The sequence below is a fragment of the Protopterus annectens genome, chromosome 4.part1 (assembly GCF_019279795.1).
Source record: "Protopterus annectens isolate FY-2018-M chromosome 4.part1, PAN1.0, whole genome shotgun sequence".
Classification (NCBI taxonomy): domain Eukaryota; kingdom Metazoa; phylum Chordata; order Ceratodontiformes; family Protopteridae; genus Protopterus; species Protopterus annectens.
In genome coordinates, this window is record NC_056734.1 from 884,317,864 (window position 1) to 884,331,504 (window position 13,641).

Genomic DNA, 13,641 nt, shown 5'->3' on the forward strand with positions numbered 1-13,641 from the left:
TATGGCAACACTGAAGAGTTGAAAGTAAAAATAACTAAATAATCCAAGCCGATAACTGCTGCTTCTTAGCTCGGACAGAGCTCATCTACACATTCAGTTGCTGCTGGAATTCAGCTACAAAAACGTTACGAGAAACTGTTGTAAAAGCGAAATATTTATTCCACACTGATACACTTCTTCACAACAAAATTAACACAGGTTTAGCGCTTTCATCTGGACACGTCAGACTTCATCAGAACCTACAAGTAAACACTCTCATTTCCCTTTTATACCCATTTTGGCGCCAAATCTATACAATGTTAAAATAATAAATAACATCAATTAATTCTACTGTATTATTACATCACTAAATACAATATAAACAAAATTAAAATTAAAAAGATCCTTAATACTAAATACATTACTAAAACATAAAATATGCTTCTAGTTACATATAAAATTTCCTTACTGTGTGGTTTAAAATATGTCATATACTTTGTTATTCATCTAATATTAAAAAAGGTTTTAGACTAATATAATCATTTAGTCCAGGGGTGGTGGTGGCATCTAAGCAAATTTGCCATTTGCTCTCTAATGCCCCTAACCTAGCTTTCCAATTACCCCTACCTATAGTTCTGTCCACTATTTCAAGGATTGCAAATTTAAATGTGTGTTCTGTACCTTTGTCTATAACATGTTTGCTCAGGGCGTTTTTATCATCTTTTTTCTTAATTTTGTACATATGTTCATAGATGCGTGTTTTTAATTTTCTTTCCGTTTTGCCTACGGCATTGGCTTCCGCCAGGGATGAGGGGTTATCTATGGAGCTGGTTGACTACTACATCCAGAGATGATAGAAAATTTGGCCATTGATGCCCAAGCTCCTGCTTCTGCAGTCCTAACACTTCCTTGGCAACATCTGAAGTGGAGGTGTCTACACCCAAGAGAGGATACCTCCTTTTTCATGGCCATAGCCTCAATGGCAAGCTTCTTAGCAGATGTCATTGAAGGTCATGCAGCATACTACCATGTAGCCATGGTTGTGTTACAGCTAGAGGAAATCCTGATAGCGACAGCTCTCATGGAAGGCGGCATGCATGGGATGCTGAACCTTTTGCCATGCATGCCCTGAACCTGTCCAACTGACTGTGTTGCAGTGATACAACTACTGCTGAAGTTGTGTCATTGCAGACCGTAGTTCCACCATGTAAAAATAAACACCAACCAAGGAAAATTAAAAAAAAAAAAAACAAATTCAGCTACAGCACAATATGGTATTGCTCAGTTTATTCTGGTACTTCAGCTTCTTAGGAATATATGTATTACTACAAACTGCTCCCTTTAATACAAAAAAAAAATTGCACCTTCTCCATTTAAGCAATTATTCAATCAATCAATACTGATATTCAAGAAACATCTACACACAATATATTATACTCAATAAATACTTTACCCTTTTACATTTTACATTTTAATTTACAATTCAATCAATTCTCTTATACAAAATACTAAAATTTCCTAGAGTCATATTACTATCTAAATTCATTTTCCTAGGGTAGTGTCCTATAATTAATAATCATTCTGCATTCAAACATATTAAGCTTTTCTCTGACACTATCTCCCCCATCGAAAAAGGGGTGAGCCACTTATAGGTAGAACCTTTTTAGTGTATAAAAGGGAGCAGTTTCAGGTAATAAAAATATTCCTAAGAAGGTGAAAAGCCGAGGTACCAGAATAAAGTGTACAATATCATATTGTGCTGTAGCTGAATTTGGTGGGGTTTTTTTTTTGTTTTTTTGTTTTTTTAAAGTTCCACCACCTCAGACCTCAGTGCATCACACAGATACAAACTTCTAACTGACACCATCCCATCATATATGACTAACAGCATTAGTAGCATTACTGTGTTTTAGTTTTCCTGACAAGGTGTCCACTAAAAATAACTCTTGCAACATGTACATATTCACCAGAAAATATAATTATATATATATAAATAAATAACCATAATTTGAGTACTGGCAGCTGCAACAACTGAATCAATATTTTATGTGTATACATACTCACATCATTGAATATATATTTCTACAATTAACAGACATAGTGGCAGCACAAATAAATAATTTGTCATCACCATTTTTATTTGTTTTCCAGAAAGTATATTACCTAAGACAATGTGACCTAGCAGCTTCTCACAGTGATGTAGTTAGATTGAGAATAAGAAAGAGAAAGATGGCTGTCAAACAAGATAGTACTGTTGGTGTTTTTGTTTTTTGGAGAGCTGAAAAGTCACAGCCACATACAGATTACTTTTTTCTAAGTCATTGCTGTGGCATAGTAGATTAAAGCCCTGACTATGCTGAAGATGACCTGTGCTTCATTGTTAGTTTTGTGTGTGTGTGTGTGTGTGTGTGTGTGTGTGTGTGTGTGTGTGTGTCTGTGTGTGTGTGTGTGTGTGTGTGTGTGTGTGTGTGTGTGTGTGTGTGTGTGTGTGTGTGTGTGTGTGTGTGTGTGTGTGTGTGTGTGTGTGTGTGTGTGTGTGTGTGCACGGAGGATGGCATTGAAAGTCAGCTGATGACTAATCCAGCCTGTCAGGAGGATGGTAATGGCTTGCCTTGCTGCATAAGGAAACACCTAGTGGTGACTGAGCTGGCTTGTCTTGTGTAGTCACTGTCCTCAGCAACAATAAGCTGAAGGCCAAAGGGAATCCAGCATGTGGAGACATGCTTATCTAAATGGACAGTGGTAGTCAGCTCATCAGAGCTGCCAAGGGTGGCAAGAAAGCTCCAGTTATGGATAGGGTAGCAGGTTTCCAGGACCAACAAGATGGTACACTTCTTACCACCCAAGTCACACCAGGAAAAGAGAGTTGACAATGACTTGTCCATTCCCATACTGCTCCACTCCTGTAGCCACAGAAAGTATAGACTGATATGTCAGTAGTGGAGCCATTGGACATGATCCTGTCGAGGAACAAAATAAAAAGTTTGTTGGAACTGATTTGGTTCATTAAGAACTTGTCCACTGGAAATCTATATCATTTATTGTATTTATTTATTTTTTATTGTAGTATAATCATCTATAATACACTGGTCGTTTCATAGATTTGTAAAATGTTCAGACAATTAGTCAATGTAATAAATATGAAATTGAGCTATGATCTATATAGCTTTAAAATAATTTCAGAAAGTTTAGATGTACTGTGGTTGGAAAATTGTGCCCTCTTTATCAGTAAACAGTAAGTACTCCATTTTGTTTCTACCCACTCACTTGTTTCTAAGCAACATCAAAACACTTCATACCACCTTACAAGATATGTAAGCAAATCTCTGTATTCAGGTTTGTATATCCAAACAAAATAATACAGTTGCAGAATTATACCTTGTATATGCATTGGTACAGGCTGAGTATGTTTTTATCTGTTATTTTAAAAATAAAATTGAACTGGAGGTGAACTAGCTCTTACCAAGTCAATCTCATTTTCCATATCTGCTATCTAATTCAAACAATGATCTTAGAATCCAAATACCAAATGCGTGACCCTCCAGTGGCAATAAAACGAAAAGCAAAAGTTCAAAAGATCCTCAAATCAAAGTGCACTCATAAAAAAATAATTAAAGTTTATTCCAACGAGTAAGCGCTTTCGCCAAAGGCTTCTTCAGACTCTTAATACAATGAATGAAACTGTGTAAATCACTTTTAAAAACTTCCTTATGTTTGCTATTGGACAATACAAGTTTGTTTGTCACATGTTATGCTGTCTTAAAAAGACAGGAACTGAAAGATGTTAACATCGGTAAATGTAACAATGCTTTAAAATGAATGCTTCCATCAAAATATGCATTCAATAATCAGTATGTCCATGCAAGTAAAATATAAACTCTGAAGCATTCTAAAACGTATTAGGCATTTTACAAAATCATTAGTCGTTGCTACATTTATTAAAACCTTCTAGCTTTCTGTCACCTCGCGGTGTTATAAAGTTAAAATCCACAGATAAACAACGTACAAGATCGCATTTCACTCTGTAGCATCAGTACTAAGACATATATAGTGGTGGTTCCAATACAACTTTACATGTACCAAATAAATGAACTGACATAGTAAAAATGCTATACAAAGAAGTGAAAGCAGTGAAAGCGTACCTTTCCACCAATTCAACCTAGCGAATAAAGTAAGCTTTGCGATGTCCCTCAACAAGGAATCAGATCGCATCATCGCTAGGGAAAACCTGTTGTCCAAAATTGAATAAATGTTTTAAAAAATGCACAAATGGGAACCTCTTAGATTCCAAACAGAACAAATTGTTTGCGAGGTAAAAAAGCCGTGCTCTGCAGAAACTATGTATATAATTATGTACAACCTAACTTTATGTGCAATAGTAGCTCAAAGTACGGAAAGCACGTTTAAAGCATCTACGTGATGATGAGCAAGAACAGTATCTAAACTTCTAAAAAATAAATAAAGGTAAACCTATACTCATGCTTTACCGTGAATAAATAGACAGTACATATATGCACAATTATGCCTTAAAAACATATGTCGGTCTCAGATTATGACATATTAAAACAGAAATACATGTACATTTGTTAAAGTATACATTAAAAAATAGAAGGAATGGCAATAAAAGATGAGAGATAAAAATAGATAAGGGTACACAATGAGTAACACATAAAAATGACACATAAAAAATACACATAGGATAAGTCCATAGTGTAAAGCTCTGGGGAATATAGTATCCCTAACAAATAACATGAGCAACTAATTCCGTGTGTATTGTCTGGTACTAAATATAATGTCATTTTAAAATCTAAATAGTCTTGTGAAACAATGAATGGATAGATGATACGCATCAATTGTAAACATGTACATATTAATATATAACGTACCTATCTAAAGAAGAGTTAATTAGGGATCCTTATACACATAACTATAAATCCCTAATCCTACTTACAAAATGAATTCCTGTTCCAGTGAAACGAAAAAATATATATATATATATATATATATATATATATATATATATGTATGTATAAGAGAGATAATTTACAAACCGATGTGGAACTATACCCAGAAACAACTGATATTGTTAGTTGAGGGGGGGGGGGGTTTGGGTGAAAAAGGAAAGGAAATGTGATACTGGGATGTAAAGCATAGGCTCTGATATGAGGCTAAAACACAAATTTCATAACATCTCTAAAAGTCCATGAGTTCCTAGAAGATGTAGTTGAAAACATATCTTCTTATGACTATATGCTTCACATCACTGGTACTATAAAAATAGTTATATTCAGTCTACAAAGACTGACCAAAACACTAATTTACTCTGAGAATTACTAAATCATCAAAACGTAGTTCTAAAATTCCTTACTGCACTATTTGGGTAAAGACAGGTGATATCATCTGCGTAATCTTCTACTTTTTAAAAATGGTTTAAGTTGCACTTTATCATTAAGGCCTGGTGACCTATCAGACCTTAGTCTTATAATCCACCGTGTCTCTTGTTCTAAGGTTTTGTTGATTAAATCACCACCTCTAAAACCTACACAAACGCATTGAATGACGCAGAATTTAAAATTATGATTGGTGCCTGCTACTGTATTGTGTCTGGCTAGGTGGTATACATGGCCACCTGTACATCCTGTAATGGTTATTATATTGGTAAAACTAACAGATCACTTAAGGAAAGAGTTAGGGAACATATTTATCACATCAGAGTAGGTACTGAAACCAATGCCCTAGCCAGACACAATACAGTAGCAGGCATCAATCATAATTTTAAATTCTGCGTCATTCAATGCGGTGGTGATTTGATCAACAAAACCTTAGAACAAGAGACACGGTGGATTATAAGACTAAGGTCTGATAGATTACCAGGCCTTAACGATAAAGTGGAACTAAAACCATTTTTAAAAAGTAGAAGACTCCAATTAGTGCAGTAAGGAATTTTAGAACTACGCTTTGATGGGTTAGTAATCAATTAGTGTTTTGGGTCTTTGTAGACTGAATTTATCTACTTTTACAGTACCAGTGATCTGAATCATATAGTCATAAGAAGATATGTTCTCAATTACATCTTCTAGGAACTAATGGACTTTTAGAGATGTTAGGAATCCTGTGTTTCAGCCTCATATCAGAGCCTATGCTTCACATCCCAGTATTACATTTCCTTTTCCCTCAACTAACAATATCAGTTGTTTCTTTCCACATCGTTTGTAAATTATCTCTTATACATATATATATATATATATATATATATATATATATATATATTTTTCGCTTCACTGGAACAGGAATTCATTTTGTAAAAAGGACTAGGGATTTATAGTTATGTGCATAAGTCTAATTAACTCTTCTTTAGATAGTGCGTTATATATTAATATGTACATGTTTACAATTGATGCATCATCTATCCATTCATTGTTTCACAAGACTATTTAGATTTTAAATGACATTATATTTAGTACCGACAATACACACGGAATTAGTTGCTCATGTTATTTGTTAGGATACTATATTCAGAGCTTTACACCACGGACTTATCCTATGTGTATTTTTATGTGTCATTTTTATATCTCTCATCTTTATTTGTTTTAATATGTCATAATCTGAGACCGTATATGTTTTAAGGCATAATTATGTACTGTCTATTTATTCACGGTAAAGCATGAGTATAGGTTTACCTTTATTTATTTTTAGAAGTTTAGATACTGTTCTTGCTCATCATCACGTAGATGCTTATTGCACATAAAGTTAGGTTGTACATAATTATATACATAGTTTCTGCATTTTTACCTCAAAACAATTTGTTCTGTTTGGAATCTAAGAGGTTCCCATTTGTGCATTTTTTAAAATATTTATTAAATTTCGGACAACAGTTTTTCCTAGCATGATTGATCCATATCCTTGAGGGACATCGCGGGGCTTACTTAGCCTTTTTTCGGGCTAGGTTGAATTGGTGTCACTGCTTTCACCATTTTTACTATGTCAGTTCATTTATTTGGTACATGTAAAGTTGTATTGTATATGTCTTAGTACTGATGCTACAGAGTGAAATGCTTTATCTGTGGATTTTAACTTTATAACACCGCGAGGTGACAGAAAGCTAGAAGGTTTTAATAAATGTAGCAACGACTAATGATTTTGTAAAATGCCTAGAGTTTATATTTTACTTGCATGGACATACTGATTATTGAATGCATATTTTGATGGAAGCATTCATTTTAAAGCATTGTTACATTTACCGATGTTGACATCTTTCAGTTCCTGTCTTTTTAAGACAGCATAACATGTGACAAACAAACTTGTATTGTCCAATAGCAAACATAAGGAAGTTTTTAAAAGTGATTTACACAGTTGCATTCATTGTATTAAGCCTGGAATAAACTTTTAATTATTTTTATGAGTGCACTTTGATTTGTGGATCTTTTGAACTTTTGCTTTTCGTTTTATTGCCACTTTGGTATTTGGATTGCTCTTTGCTGCTCACACTTTATCGCTCACGGAGTCTCCTGCCTCGACTGATAGCAGCCCTGCATTTGGCTTTTTGTAATGATCTTAGAATGCTTATTTATCCACCCAAGGTGACATTCAGTGTCACATCTAGCAAGTGTGAGGTAGAATTCTGAAAAAACTTTCTCCCCATAATAGACCACCAGGCATTTCAAAAACATGGCCCTTTCTTGAGACTTTCATTCTAATGAAGTTCTTCTGGCAAGGAATGATATACTAGATCAAAGTCATGCCGCTGTCTCTTGCAAAGAACTTATGATGATCATGGCAGGATTTACACGGATATTGGAATTATATGACTATATTCCATATGTGAAAGTGTTGATATGAGAATGTTGCATATACCTTTCCATTTTCCTCCATGCAGCTTGTGAGAATCTTCCCTGTCATGAAATCTAAATATAGTGTCCAACATGACATCGCATTTGAATTAGTCATGTAGTGCAAAACTCCAAGAGTGGCAAGTAGAAACTTTTTCACCAAAGGGTAATGCATACAAGATTTTAGCCAAAATCTAATTGCAAATCTTATTCAAAAAAAGGAACTGTAGCTTACTATGATAGGAATTGCTAACAAAGTCTGAGACAAGATCATAATATAGTGATACCACGATCCTGTCTGAAGCACTGCAAGCACAAACCAACCTTTAGCCTGGGGTGTGTGTGAGGGTAGGGGTATCCTCCTCTAAAATGTAAAGAATAACTCGAACACAATAATATTATGCACAGCGGTCTTTTACTATAACCTCCTGAAATATGATTTGGGTTCACTGAAAAGCAATTTGGCTTATCACCTTCTACTATCCTTTAGTCTTGTAAATCCATTTAGCAATTAGCTAAAACTACAAGTCCACTCAACAATATATCACATTTCAGGAGACTTTAAAGCCACTTTGACTGTTTCTTGTCAGATTCCAGATAGAAATTAAACATATATATATACACACACATATATAAAATATCTATCTTCATATATATGTATATATATGTATATATATACATACACACACACATATATATATATATATATATATATATATATATATATATGTATATATATATATATATATATATATATATATATATATATATATTCACTTTATAAGCTCGAAATCTGGAAATATCGAATTTCAGAATCCCGAGCCCATAAAGTGGAAAGCCTAAAACAGCGAACACCCAGAAGTGCGAAATTCAAAATCACGACTTCTATACTACACACGCACCACACATATAAACATACACATACATACACCTTCCTCCCCACAAATAAAAACACAACCCAATCCTATGTACAAGCAGGGGGGCACCCCCCATGTGGGGGGCTGCACCCACCACACCCCCCCTACTTAAATATACTAACTCCAAGGTCGCACTACATACACAAATGCACAAAACACCACCACACAAGCTACATCCCCCTTGCACACACAAACCACAGTAACAAAACTTACTAATACATACTACAACCCCTACCCAAAACCCTTAAAACATAAACACTTACTTGAATCCATGAACACACTGCAACACCAGAATCGCTAATTCAACATCTCCGATATGCGAGATTTTGAATTTCGGCTTCTGGGTGTTCGCTGTTTTAGCGTTTCCACTTTATGAGCTAGAGATTCTGAAATTCGATATTTCAGGATTTCGAGCATATAAAGTGTTTCCATATATATGTATGTGTATATATATATATATATATATATATATATATATATATGTGTGTGTGTATATGTATATATATATATATATATATATATATATATATATATATATATATATATATATATATATATATATATATGGCTTACCATCAAAATGTCGATCATCCCTTGTCGACACCACTAACGTGAACTCTGAACTGCGACTGTTGATAATGTCAAACACCAATATTATAAAAAGCAAAATCTTGCCCCCTTTTTAACCCATGGTAGCACTTGTTTTGAGGTGTGGAACGGGTGGAAATGTTGAAGTTTGGGGTTTTTATGCTATTTTTAAAAATCGGCATTATGGCTTTCAGGTAAAGGAGTCACCAATATGAACATTCGATGATGAGTGATTGACATTTCATAGTAAACCTATAAATATATATATATATATATATATATATATATATATATATATATATATATATATATATATATATATATATATAGATATATATATAAAACCCTAAAAGTGTGGCTTGTGTACTGATAATGTTACAGGGAGGTTTTTATAAAGGTAAGGTTTACGGTTAGGGTTAAGGAAAGGGACAGTGTCAGGGTTAGAGTTACCACCCATTGCTAAGGTGGTGCAGAGAGGATGAACCTATCTCTCTCTGTTATCAATATTGCATGAAACCACTAACATGTCACCTAATGGGCTATTCATCCCTAAATCTTTCTTATACTCTCTGGACCAACTGCGCGTTTTCTGTTAAATGTGTTACATTCTCAAATGCCATTCATTTACATATCACCATAGAACATATTTTGTATACTGGGGGCAACATAGTATGCATTATTTGACTTTTATTGCCTATCTCTCATTACTTCTCCACTTTCTCTTCAGCTGTATCACCTTAATGCCATTATGAGTTGGCAAATGCCTATAAACATTTCAATCACTTACTGTAAGATGGTTGCACTTTAAGTTTCTTACATTTCCCAATCTGCAATAGTATGGGACATATTATTTCACATTAAAATAGGTAAATTCAAACTTGATAAAAATATTGAAACTTCCTGCAACTGCCTAAAGGATTATCTCATTGCTGGAGGACCATTTCGTTCTTTCATAGGTTTCTCTTATTTAGAAACATGCAACAGAGCCTTTGATGTGGAGCTAAAGTATTTTAACTTTCTTTAATTCTCTGAATAAATTACTTTTTCATTTTGGATTTTCTTCAATCCCAATCCCAAATGTTCCTATTTGTATACATTTCTACGATATATTTTTGACAGTCACACATTTCCAAGGCTCCTAAACCACCCTTACTTTCAGATGCAATCAGTAATGCTCCATTAATGTTCATTTTTGCTTACTTCATGATTTTCGATCCCTCTCAGACTCTAGAAACACCACTTCCATGGACCCATACAGTTTTATCTGGATTCCTAATAAATTATGTCAAGCATTAACCTAGGTAAACCCTTCCCGACCTTGTTTAATTTAATCCAACTGCAGGGTATGCTCCTGAGGTATGGAAAATACTTGTTGTAATGCCTCTTCATAAGCCGGGTCCTACAACAGACCCCCATGAGCTATAATCCAATTAGCCAAACTAGTCTTATTTGTAAAGCCAATAAAGGTATCATCTCTAACATCATAAACTGACCAAACCTGATATGACATAACCCTGACTAATTTGTTTGTTTTTTTAAGCATAGGTCATGCCTACTTAATTTAGTAAATTTCTTTGAGAACATCAAGAAGGCATTAAAAAGTGGTCAATCAATCAACATGACATATTTCAATCTGGCCAAGTCTGCAGCATTACATTATATGATGGTATTGCAAACAAACCACAAAAAGAACCCATATGCGATTGTTAACTGGATGAAAGACAAAGTCCATAGAATCAAGGTGGTGGGTTCCATTTCAGAAAGCAAGAGAGTAGTGGTGGGGCCCCTGCTTTTAGTCATATACACTTCTGACCTCTGTACTATAAACCATGACCTGTGAGTAACCGCATTTCTTGATTACTGCAAGCTGCATGTTATCATTTGTGCTCTCATGATGTAAATTCCTTACAAATCAATGTTATAAGCTTAAAGTGAATGCTGGAAAGTGAATTATTGTCATATTTGGCAATCATCCCTCATCCACTACTTACAGTACAGGTAGTAATCTTCCTCAGAATAATTTGGTAATTAGGGACCTTATCACCAACATAAATTACTCTCTCCTTTAACCATAATGAAGCAGCAGTAACTAAATAAGCCGAAATATTTTCTAAAGGCATCTTCTCTAAGTAAAAAGAAGTTACCACCCTGCTGTACTCAGCCCCAATAAGACTAGCTATAGAGTACAGTGTCCTCTCAGGCATTGACATAGCTAAACATATTGTATAAGAAGAAAGGCCGCATAAGTTCCTAACTAAAATAGTTATTGGAGTAAAAACCTTCAGCTACCTGGACAACTTTGTAACTCTATCCCTATATTTTGTTTCTTACAGGCTCTTGTGAGATCTATATCTAGCATTTCTTCCCAACAAAGTTCCTACATTACCATATCCTGTGTGCCTTCAGAAGTAAAACAGGTCCATAGACTCTCAGACTAAGAATATAAATCACTACCAATACCGAAATAAAACACATTGGAGAGACAGATGTATTAACCAAAGGTAACTCCATGACTGGAAAAAGCTACCTTTGCACACTAAACAGAGCAATGCCCTTGTTTTCTTCAAGAGAAATCTGGAGGACCAGATGGCAATCAATAAATTCATCGCATGCCTGACACGTTTTGCCCTATTATAAGAGGTAGTTACATTGTGTAGGTGGGTACTTACATATAATATGTAGATCTTCTCATGACTTACTTGCATTGTAATTGCATCTATCACATCATCCTATATATAATAACAATGACTTGCTATTTAGGTCCTAAATATGATAACAGTAGAAAAATAATCAGTAAGTAAAAGCAAAGCACATGATTACTCCTTCTACCCTGCACCATCACTTCAGACTTCCTTTCCCACTACTCAGTAAAAACATTCATTTCTTCAATAGTTGTGTAATCCTGGTCTATTTGTTCAACTTTTAATATGACAGCCCAATAGCCCACTTGTTTCTTGCTCAGAGTTAGAAATCTATGGGCTCATCTGTTCCACCTGGGATTGCATTCAGGTTTCAGGAATCATATATAGTACCTAACACCTAGTTCACAATCTGTAGGTGCAAGTGGCTGTGACATCAGGTTTCAGGAATCATGTATAGCACCTGACACTTAATTCAGACTCTGTTGGTATAGGTGGCTGTGACATAAGGTTTCAGGAATCACGTATAGTACCCAACACCCAATTCATGCTCTCTCCGTGGCCATGAAATCAGGTTTCAGGAATCATGTAGAATACCCAACACATTATTCATGCTGTATAGGTGCCTGTGATGTCACGTTTGAAGAATCATGCAGAATATCCAACACCTAATTCATTCTCTGTATATAGTTGTGACTTTTTGCATTTGCTGCTTCATATTAATGGATTGTAGCACTGAACAAATCAAGGAGTCACACTGGCCCATACAGTTCTGCCATATGCCTCATATTGCTGTAAATGTGAGTACAGTAGTGAACTGAAGCACCTCCCCCCAGGATGGGTGAGCTGGTATTGGTCACTTATTTCCATTCCACCACCCAACCACCCCCTCCCTTGCCTGGCTCCACCAGCACCAGTCCTGCCATTTGTTTCTTTGGCTTGCAGTCAGTGCTTTATCATTCCATAGCCATAGTTAGGCTCCAACCACATGATTACCCTAGAAAAACAATATCATCCAATACCAACACAAATACTGGAATAATATCTCCTTAAAAAGTTCTTTTTCTCAGTCACCTCCTTTACCCTGTCCTTTACTTAGTTCTTATCTTTATATGATGTATGTGCATGTTCACAGAAGATGTTCAATATATTCACTTTATGTAAATACAGCTGTCAAAAGCATACTTTAAATGTTTTGCACAATTCCGCAAAATCACTCAGTGCAGTGTGTCAGTCTCCATTAGCTGAGCAGATGAAGTACAAAGACTTTCTACAGCATCTGCGTCTATGAAAGCAAACAGAAATTCCATCAAAGAAAAGAAAATGCATTTGGTTATTGATTAATTGCAAATTTGTTGTAGGCTACGTGGGCTGATCCTGGGTCCACTTTCATTCATCGCATAAGTAGTAGTTGCTACAGGCAAGTGATTTAATAATTAACATATGCTTATTATATTGTAATTTACTTATATTGTCATTTTCAAGACACATTACAAAGTGTTAACTGATTTCATATTTTAACAGTTATACACACAAGTCAAATAAAATTTAGAAATCCCATACAAAGAAACCTTTCAATCAATATCCTAGACATTTTACAGTAGGCAGAAATAATGAGAAAGAGAGAGAGACAGGCAGTGAGAGAGACACAGAGGTAGAAATTACCTGCAGTTTTGAATCTTGTCTTGA